Source organism: Lontra canadensis, unplaced genomic scaffold (genome assembly GCF_010015895.1).
Source record: "Lontra canadensis isolate GAN:19392208 unplaced genomic scaffold, GSC_riverotter_1.0 scaffold1, whole genome shotgun sequence".
In the NCBI taxonomy this organism is placed as follows: Eukaryota; Metazoa; Chordata; class Mammalia; order Carnivora; family Mustelidae; genus Lontra; species Lontra canadensis.
This window is the reverse complement of record NW_022630995.1, coordinates 33,554,247-33,575,537: the sequence shown is the minus strand read 5'-3', so window position 1 is coordinate 33,575,537 and position 21,291 is coordinate 33,554,247. Positions and strand designations below refer to the sequence as shown.

The 21,291-nt window shown below is 41.1% G+C and overlaps 1 protein-coding gene and 1 long non-coding RNA gene across 4 annotated transcripts in view; one reads left to right on the top strand and one right to left on the bottom strand.

Moving 5' to 3' along the window:
• Positions 1 to 21,291, bottom strand: part of APBB2 (amyloid beta precursor protein binding family B member 2) — a 378,415-nt gene that overhangs the window by 273,145 nt on the left and 83,979 nt on the right. The gene's annotated exons all lie outside the window — the stretch shown is intronic.
• LOC116864963 lies at positions 3,294 to 15,055 on the top strand. Its single transcript, XR_004382108.1, has 3 exons — positions 3,294 to 3,316; positions 7,912 to 8,015; positions 14,868 to 15,055. It is a non-coding gene; the product is annotated as an uncharacterized LOC116864963 (long non-coding RNA).

Sequence of the window (21,291 nt, the reverse complement as noted above, 5' to 3'; positions counted from 1 at the left end):
GGTACATTTCACACACCTACCCCAAGACTTAAAACAATTCAGACATTTGCCCAGTCATGGGTGTCTGTGACTCGGGGTAAGGCCAAAACTGAAGGAGAAGACCCAACGCCCAGCACCCACAAGGTTCTGCCTCCTCTACTTTCCAATTTCTTCCAACTTTCAGGGAGGACTATCCCATCGCAAGCGTCAGGTATTAGTACCACAATTCCACCCACGGCCCCGACAGACTTTGTGCCTTCCAGAAATACCGTGAAATTCACTGTGACATTACCTATAGGGATGGGAACCGAGTGTCCAAAAGGCTCATCGAGACAGTGGAACCAAAAATCACTTCTGCATGTCTACACAGAACCATTCAGGAGGCCTTTTCACACCGGGGAAGTTTCGACCCTGGGCTCAGCCTAAAATAGCGTGTCACTGTATCTCTACTGAATTCTGTGAGTCCAGTGCTGGTCTACCCAAGGCGAGTAGGCAGAAGCAGAGTGATTTAAAACTGCAATCACTTGAGATTCCAAAACTGACATCAGAGTCATCATCTTGATAGGGGAAATCTGAATTTATTTAAACTTACATTTATTTATTGATATTCAGTAAGGCAAATTCCTTATTTCTTAGAGATGCATGCTGAAGTATTCCAGGGCAAAATGTCATGATATCTAGAACTTATTGTTAAATGGTTCAGTGGAAGATAACCTATGAAAATTCATACAGATGAAGTACATAGGGAAGAATGTTAGTAATTATTAAAGTTAGGGACGCCTCAGTGGCTCAGCTGGGTTAAGCGTCTGCCTTCAGCTCAGGATCCTGGGACTGAGCCCCACGCTGGGCTCCCCGCTCACCAGGACGCCTGCTTCTCCCTCTCCTCCCCACCTGTCTGGGGTCTCCCCCCACTGTCTCTGTCTCAAATAAATAAAATCTTTTAAAAATTATTATTATTATTATTAATAAAATTAGATGGAGTTTCCATGGATGTTCATTGTGGTATCCGTTCTAATTTTTTCTATATTTGAAAACTTTTAAAAGTTTAAATTTATGTCAGTCCATAATGAGCACTGGGTACTATATAAGGCTGATGAATTGCTGACCTCTACCTCTAAAACCAATAATATATTATATGCTAATCAATTGAATTTAAATTTTAAAAATGAAAAATAAAAATTAATAAATTTATATATCAAAAATATTTATGACCTTACAGTTTTATCTCCCTTGTCCAATTATTGTCCTACCACCTTACACTATGGTCCATCTAGAGTAAATAATTTTCTTGAGAAGACATTTTCTCAAGCCTTCCCACTCTCTGTACCTTTGTGTATTACAGTCTCTCCACCTGGCATTTTCTTTCGCAGGTCACTGTGCCTCTGGTCAGAGCAGATTTAATCCTTTTACGTCAATCTGAAATGCTGCCTTTCCCAGGAAAACGTTCCCAACCACGACCACCACCCCCACGCCCCGCACCTTTACACATCACCGTTTCCTGACTCCTCACCACATTTGGCACAGTCTATCCTGCGTGGTCGAACTTGAAGCTGACATTGACCAACAGCTCCCCATGTGGGAAGCCCTGCTCTCCACACACCCATATACATTCTTTCATCTACTCACTTTATTCCTACCCCAGCGAGGCAGGAATTGCTACTACCCTTTTCTCACAGGTGCCAAAACGGGGGTCTGAGAGGCTGCATGACTTGTACAAGTCACAAGGGTAGTAACGGGCAGTGGCAGGCTTCATTCAGACGTAGGCCTCTCTGCTTCCAAACTCTCAAACACTATGGCGTGTGTCATTTGCCCAGTGACTGGATCCTTCCCAGCCACACTCTAACAACTTAATAGCAGGAAGAGCATCTGATTTGTTTATTCACTTAACAGACAAAACTAGTGGAAAACCACCGCCGTCTGCAACAGTGATGGGACACAGCATGGAGCAAAAAAGGGCAGTTTTTGATCCAGGTACAAACTAGAAAATCTGAACACACTATAGACTTTGATCTCGTTGCTACCTGCTGATTCATTGTAACAAATGTCCCGTAGTAATATAAGATGTTAACAATGGAGAAATGGGGTGAGAGGGTACTGAACTGGGTACTATCTTCTTCATTTTTCTGTAAAACTAAAAATATTCTAAAAAATAAGGTCTATTTCAGGGGCACCTGGGTGGCTCAGTGGGTTAAGCCTCTGCCTTCGGCTCAGGTCATGATCTCATGGTCTTGGGATTGAGCCCTCCATCGGTTCTCTGCTCAGAGGGGAGCCTGCTTCCCCCCTCTCCCTCTGCCTGCCTCTCTGCCTGCTTGTGATCTCTCTCGCTCTGTCAAATAAATAAATAACACCTTTAAAAAAATAATAATAATAAGGTCTATTTTAAAAATGGAAAAAAAGAGGATGACCATGAGGTTGGTTTTCTGGATTGGCACATAAACTGCCAAAGAGTGGTCCAGCCCTCTTCGGCACAGGGAAGGCATGCAAGGGGTCTATTTGGGGAGTGACGTGGAACTAGAATGTCTGACTAAGTGTGTGGCGTGAATCTCATGCATTTATATCCCTCTCCTCACACAACCCCAACACGTTTCAGGCTCCAAGTTCTCCAGCTTAATCCACGACATTTTATTCATTCCCAGGAAGAGATTTACCACATCTCCTCCTTCTCTAAATCAATTCAAAGTTCTTCAAGTCTCAGAAAGACTCTAAGAAGTTTAAAAAAAAATTTTTTTTTGAAGCATTGATACTGGGGCGCCTGGGTGGCTCAGTGGGTTGGAGCCTCTGCCTTCAGCTTGGGTCATGATCCTAGCGTCCTGGGATCGAGCCCCGCATCGGGCTCTCTGCTCAGCTGGGAGCCTGCTTCCTCCTCTCTCTCTCTGCCTGTCTCTCAGCCTGCTTGTGATCTCTGTCCGTCAAATGAATAAATAAAAAATTTTAAAAAATAAAAAAAATAAAAATAAAAATAAAGCATTGATACTTATTTTCTTAAAAAAAAAAAAAATCACAGAGTCCTAATTCCCAAGTTCAAACCCAGGACTTCAAGCATCTATCTGCACATTAACACACTCAACCATCCCACACATGGTTCTTTCCTAATGACAGGAAGTCTGCCTTTCTCCGTCCAGGCACCTCTCCCCACTCTGAGAGCTGACTCTCTCCACTGCATTTATGAGATCTGCTGGATTCTCACACAGAAAGACCTTCCTGAGTAGAGCCAGCCTAATAAGTCACCATGAGTAACAGTAACTCTCTGTGAGATCACCCTCCTGGAAAACTACAGAAGAGCGTCTCAGACGTGCAAATATTTAACAGACACTGTCCGACACTACTAAGCACAATGGTAAGTAACAGCATTAAGAGTATTTTACTATCTGTGGTGCATTTTATAATTTAGCCTTGTAAAAGTACTGTGCTATGGCTGGGAAAGACAGCACCGTTTTCTAGATGAGGAAAATCGAAGCTTATAATTGAAGTCAGAACTCCTTCAAACCTACCACTGATCTGTTCCACTCGGGATCCTTCCAGGCCTGGCTCAGTGCCAGCTGTGTTTTTACTCTCTGCAACCAGAGAGACAGGACCTCTCCTGCCTTGTAATTTTCCACAGTAGTCTCCGCATCCTGTAGGCAGTCTGTCTTTCTCTGCAGGCCATTATCTACTCATGCATCCAACCTTCCAGCAGAATTATATAAACCAACTCAGGATGAGGGCACTGCCTCCCTCATGTCTCTCCCTCCCAAGTGTTAACACAATGCCTCACACAGTGGGGGCTCCCCAAATCCAGTGGCCCATGACCACATGAGTGATTCTCCACTGCACAGCTTACCCGTGGGCAAAAGCCATGAAACAAAAACATATGCTGTTCTGGTTCTTGAAAACTAATGGGCAAGTTCAAGATGACTTTTTTTCCCTTGACCTTAAAGCACAAGAAATTACATTTATGTTTTACAACATGGCCGATAACCATAAACAGAAAATAGAGTTTTGTTTTCCACGAGTCCTCAGCTGGGCCTCCAACTTGGGGCCAAGAACATTCAGGAATGCGCCACAGGTCTCAGTTTTCATCTAGATTCCAGAAAAGGGGGAGAAGAAAAATTCATTTTACCATCCATATAGCTTGAATTCCTCTTACAGGAACTACACTCAAGAAAATAACACCTAAAACTGGCTAGTGCATATTTTTTTTCCCCACAGACTTCTTGGCCATGTTGACCATTTTTATTAGAGCTTAAGACTCTCAGAACCTAAATCAAATGAAAAGTCAAATATTTACAAAAGGTCAAATCATGAAAAAATAATTCTTCTCTGCCCCCTGTATAAAATAAAAAGCCCCTGACCTTGCACAGAGGTGATTAATTCAGAGTTAACTGTTCCTGCCTCAAAGGAAACCCAGGCTTCTAGAGCACCCGGACATCACAGAAGTTGCTGAAAGAAGCAGTTTACTGAATGGTACTTCTGTGTCTTCTAAGTTTTAATATGTCCAACGGTGGGAAACTAAAACCATCTGGATTAAAGAAGCTAAAATTCAATGCTTGCTTTGTTTTTAACCAGAATAACCAAAATTGAAATATAGCTCACCAAGGTTTTAAATTTCTGCCTCGGTATTTTTCCTTCTGTGTCCAGCTATAAAAGAGACTTTTAAAAAATATAGAAAATAAAATGTTTAATTCTACCATCAGTAACACATATGCTTTTGAGTTTTGTTTTGTTTTTTTTTTAATCAGGAATGAAAGATGGGACGTACAGAGTTATCCAAACCCTTCCCTGTACATCCTAAGGCACATGCTATACACCCAAACAGCACAGAAATAGAATGTCCTCAGACTTCAGTTAATAAATTGCTTCTCTGCCCTCCCAGAAAAGTGATCACAAAATACCAGAGGGGATTTAGGGTGTGTGTGTGTGTGTGTGTGTGTGTGTGTACACATTTGCATGTGCTCCTCTGTGGTGTGTCTGGGTGGGGTTAGGGTGGGGAAGGGCAAGCAAGAGAGAACCAGAACTCATAAAAAGTATCGGGGTATCTCCTAAAACCCAACGTTCCACTCCTTCTTTTGTTTTCCACTCTGTTCTTTGCTTAGCACGTTGACCCACTTAGTAATAGGCTCCCCTATTCCCTGGCTCCTGGTTGGCTCTGCCCAGTGGAGAGGTTCCCACAGGTGGGTGGGCACCCACAGGAGAGCAGAAGGAAGAAGAATGATTCTCTCCCCGCAGGGTCCCGTCAGGTCACAGGTCCTATCGGGTGAACCCCTGCACAGAGCTCTCGGTCTCCCTATAATTGCTCCCACCCTTAACCCCTCAGGTCCCAAGTGGAAGGAGTTTGGCTGCTTCTACCCCCAGAGCCCCACACTATCCTAGTGTTTCCCCTAGACCCTGCCCAAGTTCCCAATCAGAATGTGCCACCTGTTTCCTGATGGGACCCAGACTGATACGGAGACCTAAAACATCTGAATGCTCACCTAAGAAGACAGTGTCCATAATACTACTGCTCTGATCCCATTTTTAAAACAGCCTTATACCATGATGTCAAAGAAGAGTCACTCCACAATATCTTGGCATCTTTTATAGCTAATCGTTTTGGCTGCTGTACTGACATGTTTGTTTGTTTGTTTGAATCCCCAAATTGCATCATAAGCCATAAATTACACAGTAGAGGAAATACCCTTGTACTTAAGTGATCCCTTTAGTGAGCCTTATCGAGGTATAACTGACACACATAACTATAATATATTTAAAGTGTACATCGTGCTGATGTGGTGTACGCATTCACAGTTAAGGAATTCCCCCATCTAGTTAATCACCCTATTCCATCACCTCATATTTATTTCTTTAACCCCTCCCCCTTTCTTTGGTGAGAACATTTCAGTTCTACTCTCTCCACGAATGTCAACTATAGTTCCTGTGTTTTACCCAGATCCTCAGACTTTACACACCTTATGGCTGCAGGTAGGACCTTTTTACCAACTTCTCCCTCGCTCCCTCACTCCCTGCCCCCCCCCCCCCCCCCTGACCCCTTCCCCCCCCTGAGTTTGACTTTAAAAAAAAAAAAAAAAAAAAAAAAAAAACAGATTCCACATGAGTGATATTCTATAATCCATGTCTTTCTCTGTCTCACTGCCCTCAAGGGCCATCCATGTTGTTGCAAATGACAGGACTTCCTTCTTTCTTGCCGCTGACTAATACCCCATTATGGATACTGACATCACATCTTCTTTATCCTTCCACCCATCGAGGGCCATTGGGCTGCTTCCGGGTCTGGGCTGCCGGATCCCTTCAAGATCCTGCTGTCCTTTAGATATGAACCCAGACATGGGGCTGCAGGGTCACGTGATGGTATTTTTACTTCTATTTTTAGTTTTTTGAGGAAACTCCATGCTGCTGTCCATAGTGGCTACACCAATTACATTCCCACCAACAGTGCCCAAAAGTTCTCTTTACTATCTCGTTGGCCTTTATTACCCCTAGTCTTTTTGATAAAATTCATCCTAACAGGTGCGATATCTCATTTTGCTTTTGCTTTGCATATCCCTGATTCCCAGTGATGTGGAGCGGCTTTTCATGTACTTATTGGCCATCTGTGTGTCCTCTTTGGGAAAACATCTATGCAGTTCCTCTGCCCGTTTTTTAATTGGATTGTTCGGTTTGGGGCTATTGAGTCATAGGAGTTCTTTGTATGTTTTGGATAGGAACCTTTTTATCTGAGACGTGATTTGCAAAGATTTTCTCCCATTCAGTAGGCTGCCTTTTCATTTTGTGGACTGCTTCCTTTGCTGCGCAGAAGCTTTTTCGTTCACTGTGGTCCCGCTTGTTTAAGTGATCATTTTAAAAACATAAGTCAGATCAAGTCAGGTCTCTGCTCAAAACCCTGTCATCTCTCTTAGAACTGACTATTTTTAAGTCCTCCTTCTGCCCCGCAGCACCCTTCCTGACCTACCCCTCACTCCACCCCCATATTTGTTTTGCTGCTTCTTGGTATCACTCTTTCCTTTGTTCGCTGTGTTCCTGCCCAGAGGGCAGCCTTACTGTTTCTGGAACACTCCAAGTCGGCTCTTGCCTTTGCCCTTGCAGTTGCCTGCACCTACAAATGCCACCTCCTGGGTCTCCACGTCGCTGCATGTCATGGATTCCTGCTCACCTGTCACCGCCCCAGAGGGCTGTGCTCATCACCACCGCTGAAGCAGCCCTCTCTTGCCTCCAGCGCTCTCTCTCTCTCTCTCTCTCTCTCTCTCTCCCCTTGATTCTTCTTCACTGGGCTTATTACCCTGATACATTGCACATTTATTTGTCTATGGTCCATCTCCTCCCATGAGAACGCCTGGTCCCAGAGAGAGGCCCTGTCGGTAAGGATTATTGCTCACGCTGACTGCCTCCAGCAGTGGGTGACATACAGTCAGCGCTCACTGAATACTGGTTGTATATTTCGGGGATGCCACAGAAGGAATTCTGTATAAATTAAAGGTGAGTTGATGGGAAAACCTGCCATCCTGTTTGAGGTTTCCATACTGTACATTGAAACCCACCAGATACACAGTAAACAAAAAAAAATAGGAATAAATTTAAATGACTGTTTACACCAGGGCAGCACAGATTTTCGATAAAGGAGCAGACCGTAAATAACTTACACTTTGAAGGCCACAGAATCTCAGTCACATGTCCTCAGCCCTGCTGTCACAGCATGGTGGCAGCCAGATACAATACATACATGAATCAGCAGAGCTGTGGTCTAATAATCCTTTACTTATGGCACTGAAAGATGAATTTTATATCCTTTTCAGGTTTCAAAGAATATGCTTCTTTTAATTTTTTTTTCATTGAAACATGTGAAAAATATTCTAGGCTCACGAGCCACATAAAAACAGGTAGGAGGGCAGATCTGGCCTCTGAGCTGTGGTTTGCTGACCCCTGATTTAAATCATTCCTAAGGGTGGCTTTTTTCTACAGATAAAATACATTCTGCTCCATGAATCTGTTGGATATTTGACAATTAATTAAGCATGGAACAATCACATTTGTTAAAGAACAATAAGCCAGATCGAGTTTTTTGGGTGAGTAAACATTACTAAATCCCTCTTCTACTTGACTGTTTTCCTACCCAGATTTGGGTCATCTTGAAGCACAAGCTGTGGTAAGCATTTTTTTCCTCAACTAAGTATCTTCATTTTCCATCCTCATGAAGAAATCTCATCCAGCTTCTTCTTCCTTTACAAGAAGGGGAACTGTCACAGAACGTTAGGATAAAAAGAGGGTAGTTTCCCAGGCTGTGGGGCAAGGCATCTAGAGTCCACAAAATGTTTTATGATTAAGTGTACAATGTGTTGCTTATACTTTGCTTTCAAATACTTTCAAACACACCCCATTGTGTGGGCCCTAGAATGAGAACTATTTGGGTTGCAGGTGCTGCTAGGATCTAGGGTCATCTGTCCCCACGAGCCACAAATTTGCTGAAAAGGCCAGGCCAGAAGATGGCATGACGAAAACACGTGATTTCAACATCTAAAACTAATAATAACACTGCATGATAGCTCACCGGAATTAAAATAAAAACTTAAAAGGAAAAAAGGAAACACACACACAAATATAGTCAATTGAAAATTTTTTAAGAGAAAAAAATTTTTAAAAATAAAAATTTTTAAAGAGATAAAGTAGGTAAAAACATGCTATGTCATGACTGGAAGCAGAAATTTTAAATTTCACTCAATTATCAGGACAATCTCATCTCTCTCACATAATAGCAATATATGAAAACGAGGAATTTGAAGAAGCACTCTTCATACTATCACTTACAAGAGTCGACCTAACATAGGGAAGAGGTATAATTTTAACATCAAACATGTCTCTTTGACCCTAGATACACAGGAGAGAACAGGAACACTTCACTTCAGGTGTCTGGATGTTTTAAATATCCTGATGTCAGGTGTCCCAGAAATCTGATCAAGACAGAATTCAAAAGGAAAGTTCTCCACATTTATGCCCCTCATCTTCTCCAAGCCTAGGAGACATGGAACAAAACCAAACAAAACTCATTATCACCTAATTAATTGCAGACTCTGCTGGCCCTGCCCCTTTGGAAAACAGATCTACCAAACCGTGAAGTGAAAAATTCTAAAGTTCTTTGAAAGACCTCTCGGCTCTGCTTCTTCAAGAATTTGTTTTCTAGCTCCTTCTATAAGTAACAGCAGACTTCAGACTGACTGTGAAAACCAGGGATGAAACTGGGCTTCAGTTAAATTCCAAGCTGCCAGGGACAGGAAGGGACGTGTCTGGAGACCCGGAAATCTCACGTCCATGGTCCAGTTCCCACCAGAAATGGCCCTCCACAGAGCCATCCCATCTCCGAAGGACATTCCGCTGAGCTGGGGCCTAGCCTCCTCAATGAAAGCTGATGCATCACTTCGCAGGAAGAGGTAAGAGAAGTGCCTCTCCTTCATCTCACTCTTCACTCAGTTTCTGAGGGAGATGAAAATGCTGACAAGGCACGCAGCTTCCAACAAAAATGGCCCCAGCAATGAATGACTGTGCCAAGGAATCACCACTGTCATTGCCTGGCAAGCCAGCGAGCGTTCAGACAGACGTTCTTTTGGGAATACCCAGGGTGCCACGAGATCACCCTCTCCCAAACGTCTAGGGAGATGGGGATGCAGACGCTGGGTGAGAGATGAGATCTCCTGGAACAGTCTTGGCTTCTGCTTCTGTTTGTTTGCTAAGGCTGCCGTGACCAACGCCCACAGGCTGTGTGGCTTACACACGGAGACTTCGAAGTCTGAGATGCTGTCAATATCAACGTTTAGCAAAGTTGTTTTTATCTCTCTGCTTGGCTTAAAGATGTTGCCTTCTCGCTGTGTCTTCACATGGTCTTTCCTCTGTCTGGATGAATCCAAATTTCCTCGTCCTATTAGTCCAGCTGGCTAAGGTCCGCCTAAGTGACCTCATTTTAACTTCACTGCCTCTTTCAAGATCCTATCTTCAAATACAGAGCCACATTCTAAGGTCCTGTGGGTTAGGACTTGAACCTGAGATTTAGGAGAGGACACAATCGAGCCCTTGACTCTGTCAGAACAACGGCCGTGGCAAAGCTCTATTTCTGTTTGTTCTTTTTTAAAAAAGTTTTTCTTAAAGACTTTATTTGTTTATTTATTTATTTGCCAGAGAGAAAGAGACAGTGAGAGAGGGAACACAAGCAGAGGGAGAGGACGAAGCAGGCTCCCCACTGAGCAGAGAGCCTGATGAAGGGCTCCATCCCAGGACCCTGGGATCATGACCTGAGCTGAAGGCAGACGCGTAACAACTGAGCCACCCAGGGGCCCCTATTTCTGTTTGTTCTTACTAGTTCCAGAGGCTAGACTTAATCGACAGGAAATTCTCACTTTTTTTCAAAATTAACTACCTTTCCTCATGAAAAATATTGCATTCAACAATGTCCCAACACCATTCTGATTTTGATGATCAAAAAGAGCAACACATAATTTTTAATCCCTTTATGAAATACTTCATTACCTACCAAATCCAGTCATAAAGTAGGGGTAGGGGCATATCCAAAAGATTTCTAAGCACCAGCTGCCAGTCCACATTTAATAAGCAATTTGTATTGCAACAAAGATCCAAACATGGAAAAACTCAGGACATTCACTTAACATTCATCATAATGAAAGGCAAGTGTAAAAAAAAAAAAAATACACATTTTCACTCATTTCACATGTGCCTTTTTACATAGGCATTTTCATCTTTGCATGAAGGATTACCTATTGCTGTGTTCATCTGTACGGCCTGCTCCTGATATAGAAATGGGTTTAAAAAATAACACTGAGATCAAGACTTCTTTTCAAACCAGGTGCATAGTCAGGAATATCATTAGCTACATGTAATACTGTAAAGTCCTATATCTAAAGGATCGCCAAAGCCCTTTTTAAAAGAAATACCAAAACAATATCATTTATATGATTTTAATCTCAATTTAAGACTTTTTTTTTTTAAACATTTTTTTAAAGATTTTATTTATTTATTTGAGAGAGAATGAGTGAGAGAGAACATGAGAAAGGAGAAGGTCAGAGGGAGAAGCAGACTCCCCAAGGAGCTGGGAGCCCCATGCGGGACTCAATCCTGGAAGTCCGAGACCATGACCTGAGCCGAAGGCAGTGGCTCAACCAACTGAGCCACCCAGGTGCCCTCAATTTAAGCCTTCTAACAATTTATGACCTTATAACCTAGTTTTATTGTTCAAGTTTGACTATGTTACTCCTTAAATCCCTAAACGTTTACTGAGATAGTATTATGTAGCAGGAAGCATTCTAGGTGCTGGAGACAGATCATTAAATAAACAAAATTCATGTTGGCAAGGATGTGGAGAAAGGGGAGCCCTCCTACACTGTTGGTGGGAATGCAAGCTGGTGCAGCCACTCTGGAAAACAGTGTGGAGGTTCCCAAAAAAGTTAAAAATAGAGCTACTCTACGACCCAGCAATCATACTATTAGGTATTTACTCCAAAGATACAAATATAGTGATGTGAAGGGGCACGTGCACCTCAATGTTTATAGCAGCAATGTCCACAGTAGTCAAAATATAGCAAGAGTCCAGATGTCCACAGACAGATGAATGGATAAAGAAGATGTGGTGTATACAGACAACGAAATACTACTCAGCCATCAAAAAGAATGAGAGCTTACCATTTGCAATAACATGGATGGAACTAGAGGGTATTTTACCAAGCGAAATACGTCAGATAAAGACAAATACCATATATTTCACTTGTATGTGGAATTTAAGAAACAAAACAGATGAACATAGGGGCAGGGAAGGAAAAGTAAAATAATATGAAAATTGTGAGTACAGAGAGGCAAGAAAGGAAAGAATGAAGGAAAGCAGCTAGGAGATCCCTGGAATAATCCAGACAAGACAGAACGATGGCCTGGGTCAAGATGGCAACAATGGATACGTTCTGAAGGCCAAGTCAAGACGATTTTCCGGTGGACTGGAAAACATGTCTCCATTTCTTCCTTTTCATTGATAATAACTAAGCCCAGCCCAGACCCTCTCCTCATTCCTCGATGGCTGGGAAAGTTAAGAATTGGCTCCTCCTGTCTTCAATGCTCCCCCTCCTCTCTCTCTCTTTTTCCTACAAACTGCAGCAGGACTGGAGTTCAGAACACTCTCCCATCATTGCATCACTTGCCCCGTGGGTCTCCTTCCAGAACACAGACCTGCTCCAAAGCCCTCCTCCTTGTGTGCCTATGACTGCCCAAGACCTCACACCCTCCCATAGCTCCACCTCGGCTCTCCACTGTTCTTAATCTCAAGACGCAGGCCCTTCAAGGTTCAGTGCAGATGCTAGCTCCTTTAAGAAGTCTTCCTGAGACGGTCAAGCTCATACAGACTCCTACCCCCCTCGGGGTTCCTGAGGCATTGACCACCTGTGCCAACTGTTCCCCATCATACTGGCCCAGCTAGACAGTGCATCCCTAGAAAACAGGAGACACGCCACACACTTTTTAGCCCCATGCCACCTACTATATAAAAAGCAGCTGTAATACTTACTGAAAAGAACATCATAGCAAAGAATGAAAGAATAGCTTTTAATTATCATAAATGTATTGCCGACATAATTAAAAAATGAAGCAGTCACATAAAAATCCACATTTCTGCCTTATCTTAAAATAGTGAAACATCAGGCAAGACTGGACCCTCATTCTTGAATAGCCACATGGTAGCTACACCCTTTCCCTCCCCACTTTATACTCTAGTTCATTTGTTTACTTTTCTGTCAGGTCCTGGTAGGTATCTGAGTTTGTAATCCCCATATTAGACACTAGTTACCATGAGTTCTTAAAGTATCAGGTTCTTGTGGGAACTAAGTATTTATTGAAGGTAATATCAGTTTCTCTCATGATATCCAGTGTCATTCGTACTGTTTCAGACTTTTCTATATTATAAACATAATCAATTGCATACAGATAAACACACTATTTCAGAAACTGTCTCCTTAATTTCTCTAAAGATTACAATTCCTAACTATGGTTCAAGTACCTTAAAACATGGGAATTATATTTCCTGACATGACTCAGTATAAGAGGGACAGATATCAGTACACAAACTACACAAAAAGGAAGACAAAAATAAATATTACTGATCCTGATGAGCTACTCATCAAACCATTTTAAGAAAAAGAAGAAGTTAGTAAAATTCTTCTGAATCTAGCAAAAATACAAGGCTTTGCTGATTTTTTAAAAATGAAACATCAGGTATTAGAGACTGAAATACATATGGATAAGTGGTATTACCATGGGTCTATTCTCCAGAGCACCACTGTCTACATTCCTTAAAAAGGGGGGGGGTGTCCTGGGGCGCCCGGGTGGCTCGATGGGTTAAGCCTCTGCCTTCGGCTCAGGTAACGGTCTCAGGGTCCTGGGATGGAGCCCCACATCGAGCTCTCTGCTCAGCAGGGAGCCTGCTTCCCCCGCCTTCGCCTGCCTCTCTGCGTACTTGTGATCTCTGTCAAATAATACATAAAATCTTTTTTTTTTTTTTTTAATGGGGTGCTTGGGCTGCTCAGTCAGTTAAGTAACTGCCTTTGGCTCAGGTCAGGATCTCAAGGTCCTGGGATCAAGCCTCGAGTAAGGCCCCCTGCTCAGCAGGGAGTCTGCTTCTCCCTCTTCCTCTGCCCCTCCTCCCTGCTGGTGTGCTCTTGCTTTCTCTCAAAAAAATAAATAAAAATCTTCATTTAAAAAAAAAAAAACTTAAGGAGTAATTATTATTGGGAGAGTTTAAAGGACTTGTCTCCTTTGACCTGTTTCTAGGGGGTTTAATTAAGAGTAAAGCAAATCGAGACACAGAAGTCCAAAGATACTTAAAAGGCACCCTGGCTTTATCTGTGCATCAGTCATTACTTCTACTCCAACCAGGCCTGCCTTTCTTAGCAAACAGCTTTCCTGATTAGCAATCAGATTTGAGAGACTTTCATGACCACCTCTAGCCTTGTGGTCTGAAAAGCAAACACAGTTCAGTCCAAAGCCCATATTTAAAGCAAACTGAGCATAAAGGTACACTTTCAGACACACTCCAGCAAGATGGGATTCTTTGTCCTTCGAATCACATTTGGTAAATATCTTTCTTCCTCTTGCTCAATTCAATGTTTTAACTAATAAACTTTCAAGGGAATGTCTGCTGGCTTAGCACATACTTAGCCACTTTCCCCACAAAGATCATCTCCTTCCTCGGCATACAAAGAGGACAAGAAAGTCTGACAAACGAGTATTAGAGAAAAATGTGCTGCGTTTTTAAAAACGCTTAGTATGGTTTTATAAACTACATTCAAACACAATGAAGGAAAATGGTCTGTGACCATACTACCTGGTTAGCTCCTGATTCTTTTTTATAAGGAAAGAAGAAGAATAAATGAACCTGACTAGAAAATTCAAATACGGAAAAGAAAGAAAAAGGAAAAATCTTCCAGCATATTAACATTCATATCTATTGAGAGAAAAAGTATATATACCAGCATATATATCTTTTTAAAAAGATTTAGACAAAAGAGAATGGTATTCATATGATTCTGCAAAATGTTTTTTCATTGTAAATAGATACACGAACACATGTATATATAAGTATGTGTAAGTATATACCATTATTACATTATATATTGTATTTTAGATACAAGATAATTTCAAATCAGCACACAGACTCCATTCTATAAACATGTTATATTGTAACTTGTACAAATATCTTGGCATAGTTTTAAGTGAGCCTATTTATGAAATTGCTGGTGGTTTTAAATTTTGAAATATATTGCCAAATTGCTCTTCACTGGTAGCTATTTTGGAAGATAATTTAATCTCAAACAGTAGTCCCCTTTCTGCATGGTTACGGGTACCAAAACTGACCTGCTTTGTTTCAAACTGTATCACAGGTCAGACAACCAACCCATTGCAGACTAAGCCAAGCTCTTCCAGACGACAGAGATTACAAGAACCAAGCTGGAAACATCTTATAGCACAGATGAAGGTTGGGGATCACAGCTTTGTAAAGGTTTTACGTGCCTGACCTTTTACTTCTTTCTACATTCTTTGTCTAAGACACAACCTCAGGAAAAGAAAGGGGCTATGGGTAGGGATTAACTTCTCATAGGTATTTGTCTTAGTCCCTTTGGGCTGCCAAAACAAAATACCACAGACTGGATGGCTTATAAGTAACAGAAATTTCTTTCTCACAGTTCTGGAGGCTGGGAAGTCCCAGAATACGGTGTCAGCACAGTTGCCTTTTAGTTAGGGCCCTCTTCCTGGTTCACAGCTGGCCTTCTCACTGCATCTTCACGTGGCAGAGAGGGATTTCTCTGGAACCTTTTTTGTAAGGCACTAATTCCATTCATGAAGGCTCGACCCTTATGACGCGTACCTCCCAAAGTCAACACCTCTTCACACCATCATCTTTGGAAGTCAGGATTTCAACATATGAATTGTGGGGGGTCATTTAGACCATAGCAGTACTTAACTATGAATACTAGCAGTTGAAAATACCAAGGAAGCAACAGAGAGACTGGAGTCTTAAACCATCAGAGAGTTGAACATTTTTGTTGGTCCCTCACCACTGTCCAACTCTAGGGAGCTCCCATGATAGCTCAAAGCAGCTGGAAGTTCTCAAACAATGAATGCAGAGTGGGGATGCGGGATAGTTAGGAACGTCCACAGTTTTCCCTAATTACCTCCTTCTTTAAGAAACTAGCTGCAAGTGTCTGATCCCCCTCACAACCAGATCCCTCTGGGTAACTCACAGCAAGTTCAGAGTGTGTTGGTGGGCCACATTCCTTGCTATAAAACCTAGGATTTCCCAAAACATGCCCTGAAGAAACAAGGAAGGTCTCAAATACACAACCTAACCCTACACCTAAAGGAGCTAGAGAACGAACAACAAAGCAAGCCTAAACCCATCAGGAGGAGAGAAATAATAAAGATCAGAGCAGAAATCAATGAAATAGAACCCAAAACATGCCCTGAATTTTTATTTCTGCCTCTGAGAGTCTGATTAGATATTTTCCTCAGGTAAAATGGCTTGAAAACACCCACCCACAGACAACTTCCTACCTCCTAATTTATCAAAAATAACAAAATGATATTTCTCCAAATTAATCTGCATCCATATCCATCCCTTGCTCCTTGGAAATTCCAAAGCATTCTACTCATCTGGTTCTCTGGGCCTTTATTATCTCATTAATTATAAAAATAATGAAAGATACATGAAGAAAGAGATACATATATAAAGAGAGTTTCCATAGGTCAATCACTTTTTATAGGCAATGCTTTCATTTATACATGTACACAATGGTGCCTAAGAAAAAAAAAATCATATTCAAATTTAAATGAGGAGATGTGAGACTTCAATAAGACCATTTGATCTCATTGATCCTAAGTTTCTTTATCTATAAGACAGATAAAGAATGCCTCTCTGCCATTGGCCTGCTGCGAGGCTCAAATGAAGCCTTCCACTCCACCCAATCAAAAGCTCTGAAAGCGCTTAAGTACTTAGCATACTGGACACACTTAAAAAAAAAAAAGTTAGCTCTCCCAAAAGGGCTTCCATTCTGGCTGTCTTTCCCCCAGGATATTTCATTTTATTCCCTCCAGCAACTACCAAAGTAACATTCCACATAGGACACTTTCTTTCTTTTTTTTTCTTTTTTTTTTTTTTTAAGATTTTATTTATTTATTTGACAGACAGAGATCACAAGTAGACGGAGAGTCAGGCAGAGAGAGAGAGAGAGAGGGAAGCAGGCTTCTTGCTGAGCAGAGAGCCCAATGCGGGACTCGATCCCAGGACCCTGAGATCATGACCTGAGCTGAAGGCAGCGGCCTAACCCACTGAGCCACCCAGGCGCTCCCCACATAGGACGCTTTCACTGGAATTTAACTGAATCGTTCTGACCTAAGTAGAACTAATTCAGCATTTCATATTACTCATAAATTCATGCCCACTCAAGAGCACCAGTCATTTTGGATCCAATTTGAGAAACACTGAGGGCCCAGCGTCATGGTTCGACTCTCCACTTTTTACTTCTGAGGTGAGCCTTTTGTAAAAATCATTAATATCCTCTTACTTTCTTCGCTACTGTTATTCTTTGACCGGACACCAGAAGTGAACCACGGCATTAACAAACCATCTGCAAACTTACATCTTCAAGAGAATCACCCTTATGAAACCAAACACAGAATAGTTACTAAGATTCTAAAATCTGTCCTCAAAGGGCCTCAGCTGCATGACAATTGCAGGAAAAACCATTTTCTTCTATTCTTAAAACGGATACACTAGCAAATTACACAGAGCAATTTCCTAATGCTAGCTAGACTCATGTTGATACTCATGTTTCAAATAAATTACTGGCTTGGATACTGTCTATATATAAAAACACCCAGCAGACTATTTCTTTTAATGAATGAAGTGGAAGATCAATTCTTATTGGAGCAGATAATAATCAATCTGGCAGATAATAATCAATCCAAAGTTATGAACAGTTACCGTGTCATGAATATAGATCTTATTCAGACCATGTCATCAAATAAAATGTTTTATTCATTACAGGTCAATATAGGACTGAGAAACCACTGCTTGTTCTTATAGTAGTAATTACATTAAAGTAAATAACAATTGATTATAGGTCACTCAAGTATGGTACCTTTGAAGGCTTTTCAAGGAAACTTGATAATTCAGATTATTTCACATAAAAACTAGAAAGACAAGCAAAAAATCAAAAAAGATGTGAGATGCCAAACTCCATTAATATATTTGTCATAAACCTCTCCACTACACATTGACACAAAATGTGGTTTCTCCTAACGAAAGCAAGCTCCGGACACTCTTTTCATTACTGGCTCACTGAATGTGATGAAGTTGATCTGATTTTGCTTCATCGGCAACCAAACGATAATAAAAGTCCAGAGCCTTCGCAGGTGTCACTGTACCATGACTCAAATTTCGTGTATTCAATCATCGTGAACCCCAAACATCATCCAGCACAAGGCTCTCCATAAAGTTAAGAAGTTACTATCACCCAGCCATATTTCGTTTTAGCTCCCTAAGAAAAACAAGACCGAAAACATATTTTCCTAGAACATTTTACATACTACTGGCCTCACAGGGTCCATTCATCATTCTGCAAATAGGTCACAAAGACTTTGAAAAGGCATCAAAGAGAAAGAAAAGTTTTAAAGGAATGGCAGGGTAAAAGAGCCATGATGCCCACCTCCTGAGTCCTAGAGTTGTAAGTGGAAGCTTACCTATGGCTTTCCCTTTTATGTTTTTGTAAAGATTTTATTTATTTATTTATTTGAGAGAAAGAGAGCGGTGCGGGGGTGAGGGGGGAGTGTAGAAGCAGAGGGAGAGGGACAAGCAGACTCCATGCTAAGCACAGAGCCTGAGGCAGGGACTCCATCCCACAACCCTGAGATCATGACTTGAGCCAAAATCAAGAGTCAGATGCTTAACCAACTGAGCAACCCAGATGCCCCTGGCTTTTTCTTTTAAATGAACAATGAAAAGAATAATCCCACGTTGCTCTATGGATGCATTTTTTTTTTAAGATTTTATTTATTTATTTGACTTACAGAGATCACAAGTAGGCAGAGAGGCAGGCAGAGAGAGAGAGGCGGAAGCAGGCTCTCTGCTGAGCAGAGAGCCCGACGCGGGGCTCGATCCCAGGACCCTGGGACCATGACCTGAGCCGAAGGCAGAGGCTTTAACCCACTGAGCCCCCCAGGCGCCCCTATGGATGCATTTTTATGCGGTGACATTATCAGCCAAAGGACAGCCAAAGAAAACAAAGGGGCAGGTGACATGCATGTCTGCTCCCATCATGGTAGTCTACCCAGGCGGAAATAAGAAGCTTGCCAAGAAAGAGCAAGAGGCAGAGAAGCCTTCCTGAACTGAGCCCTCAGGAAACGGGGAAGCATGGCTTGACCATAGACCTGTTCCTAATAGAACTGCAAGAAAACATTCTAGATCTAATTTTGATTTTAATACTCAATTAAAGCCCAGCGGCAGAAGTCAGCTTCCAGCGGTACATGAGAGAAAAGAACTGTCTCTGAATTTCACCGAGACCAAAATTTTATGATTTTTCAAATTAAAAATAAGTTATCCCCCAAACAAAATTATAACTTAATGACAAAACAAAATGGCCAACTAGAATCCAAATGTCACCAAAGAAAGCACTGATTTTTTTTTCCTTCTAAATCACACCTCTTCACGATTTTTACAGAGTTGTAATTAAGGAAGAAATAAAAATTTGCAGTCTTCATACTTCCAATCCAATTATTTTAATGTCTGCACAGTTGCTTATTGAGAACTATACTAACTCAAAGACAAAAAGAGCACGGGTAAATATTTTTAAAAATGCAGGTGGCATTTTAATTGAACTATGAAAAATGTTCAGTTTCTATGAAACATAAAATCGTACTCTGTTACCAAAACCCAAAACATTTTATTTCATAGATTTTCCATTTAATAAAATGTTTTGTGAAATGTATCATTTTATGTAAAAATAGACCCAATTCATATAATCATTAATGAAAATTCTTGAAATTCTTGAGATAATATACCAAACTTGCAAATCCTTCAGTCAATAGTTATTGGTAATGATTAAGACAGAAGTAATGGAAAATTTTAATGTTTTATTCGAATGGATAATGGGCATTAGAATGCTTACCATCTTTATGAAAAACAGAGCATTTTTAAATTTAAAGCAATGCATACAGTATTCTAGAAAATCCATCTAAATTGGTTTCCATTCTCTTCTCCCATTTCAGATTTCCACATTTATCCGAAAGAAAAATAACCAAAGACTAGTACTTCTAAGAGAGTGACTCAAATAGGAATGGAGAGGAAAAGAAGCAAAGATATGATAGTAAAAATAAAGAGAGACATATTGCGACTTAACCCCATTTCTTAGGCAAAACTTTTTCACAAAAAAAAAACCTGCATTGCAAACCTAAGTAAAGTACAATATGGAACAAGCGTAAGGACAGGCACAAATAATCAATGAAACAGAACTGAGGGTTCTGAGAGAAATTCTTACATTTATGGTCAAATGATTTCCTACAAGGTGCTAAAATATATCAAAAGGTAAAAGACAGTCTTCTCAGAAAATAGTTTTGAGACAACTGGATAGCCGCGGGAGGGAAAAAAATGAACATATACTTGAACCTCACACAATACCCAAAACTTAACCCCAAATGGACCAAAGCCCTAAGTATAAGAACTAAGATGACAAATGTTCTAGAGAGAAACACAAGGGGGAAAGTTTCAGTGACCTTTAGTTAGGTAGAGAATACTTAGAAACCTCAAAATCGTGAACTTTAAAAGAAAAGACAGAATAAATGAACTTCATTACAATTAAAAACTTCTAAAACTCAACATTCAAAAAATTAATAATCTAATTAAAAAGTGGGCAGAAGACCTGGAAATGGCCAACAGACACATAAAAGACACTCAACATCACTGATCATCAGGCAAATACAAATCAAAACTACAGTAAGATATCACCTTACACCGGTCAGAATGGCTAAAATCAACAACACAAGAAACCACAGGGGTTGGCAAGGGCGTGGAGAAAGAGGAACCCTCTTACACTGTTGGTAGGAAAGCAAACTGATGCATCTACTCTGGAAAACAGAATGGAGGTTCCTCAAAAAGTTAAAAATAGAGCTACCCTACGACCCTGCGATTGCACTACCAGAAACTCACCCAAAGAATACAAAAATACTAACTCAAAAGAAATCCATGTACCCTGATATTTACTGCAGCAATATCTACAGTAGCCAAATTGTGGAAATAGCCCATGTCCATCAACTGATGAATGGATAAGGAAGATGTGATATGTAGAGACAATGGAATATTCCTCAGCCATAAAAAAAAGACTGAGATCGTGCCATTTGTGATGACATGGACGGAGCTGGAGAGTATAATGCTAACTGAAGTTAAGTCAGTCAGAGAAAGACCAATACCATATGGATTCACTCGTGTGGAATTTAAGAAACAAATGAGCAAAAGAAAAAAAGAGAGAGAGAGGCAAGCCACGAAACAGACTCTTAACTACAGAGAACAAACTAATGGTCATCAAAGGGGAGGTGGGTGGGGGGATGGGTCAAGCAGGTGATGAGCCCTGGGTGTTGTACGCAAGCGCCGAATTACTTTATGGTACGCCTGAAACTAGTATCACACTGTATGTTAACTGGAATTTGAATATATTCTTTTGAGCTTCAAGGACAGTACTAGGAAAATGAGAAGAGAAGCCACAGACTGGGAGAAATATGTGCAAATGATGTATCTGATAAGGGACTTAGAGACAA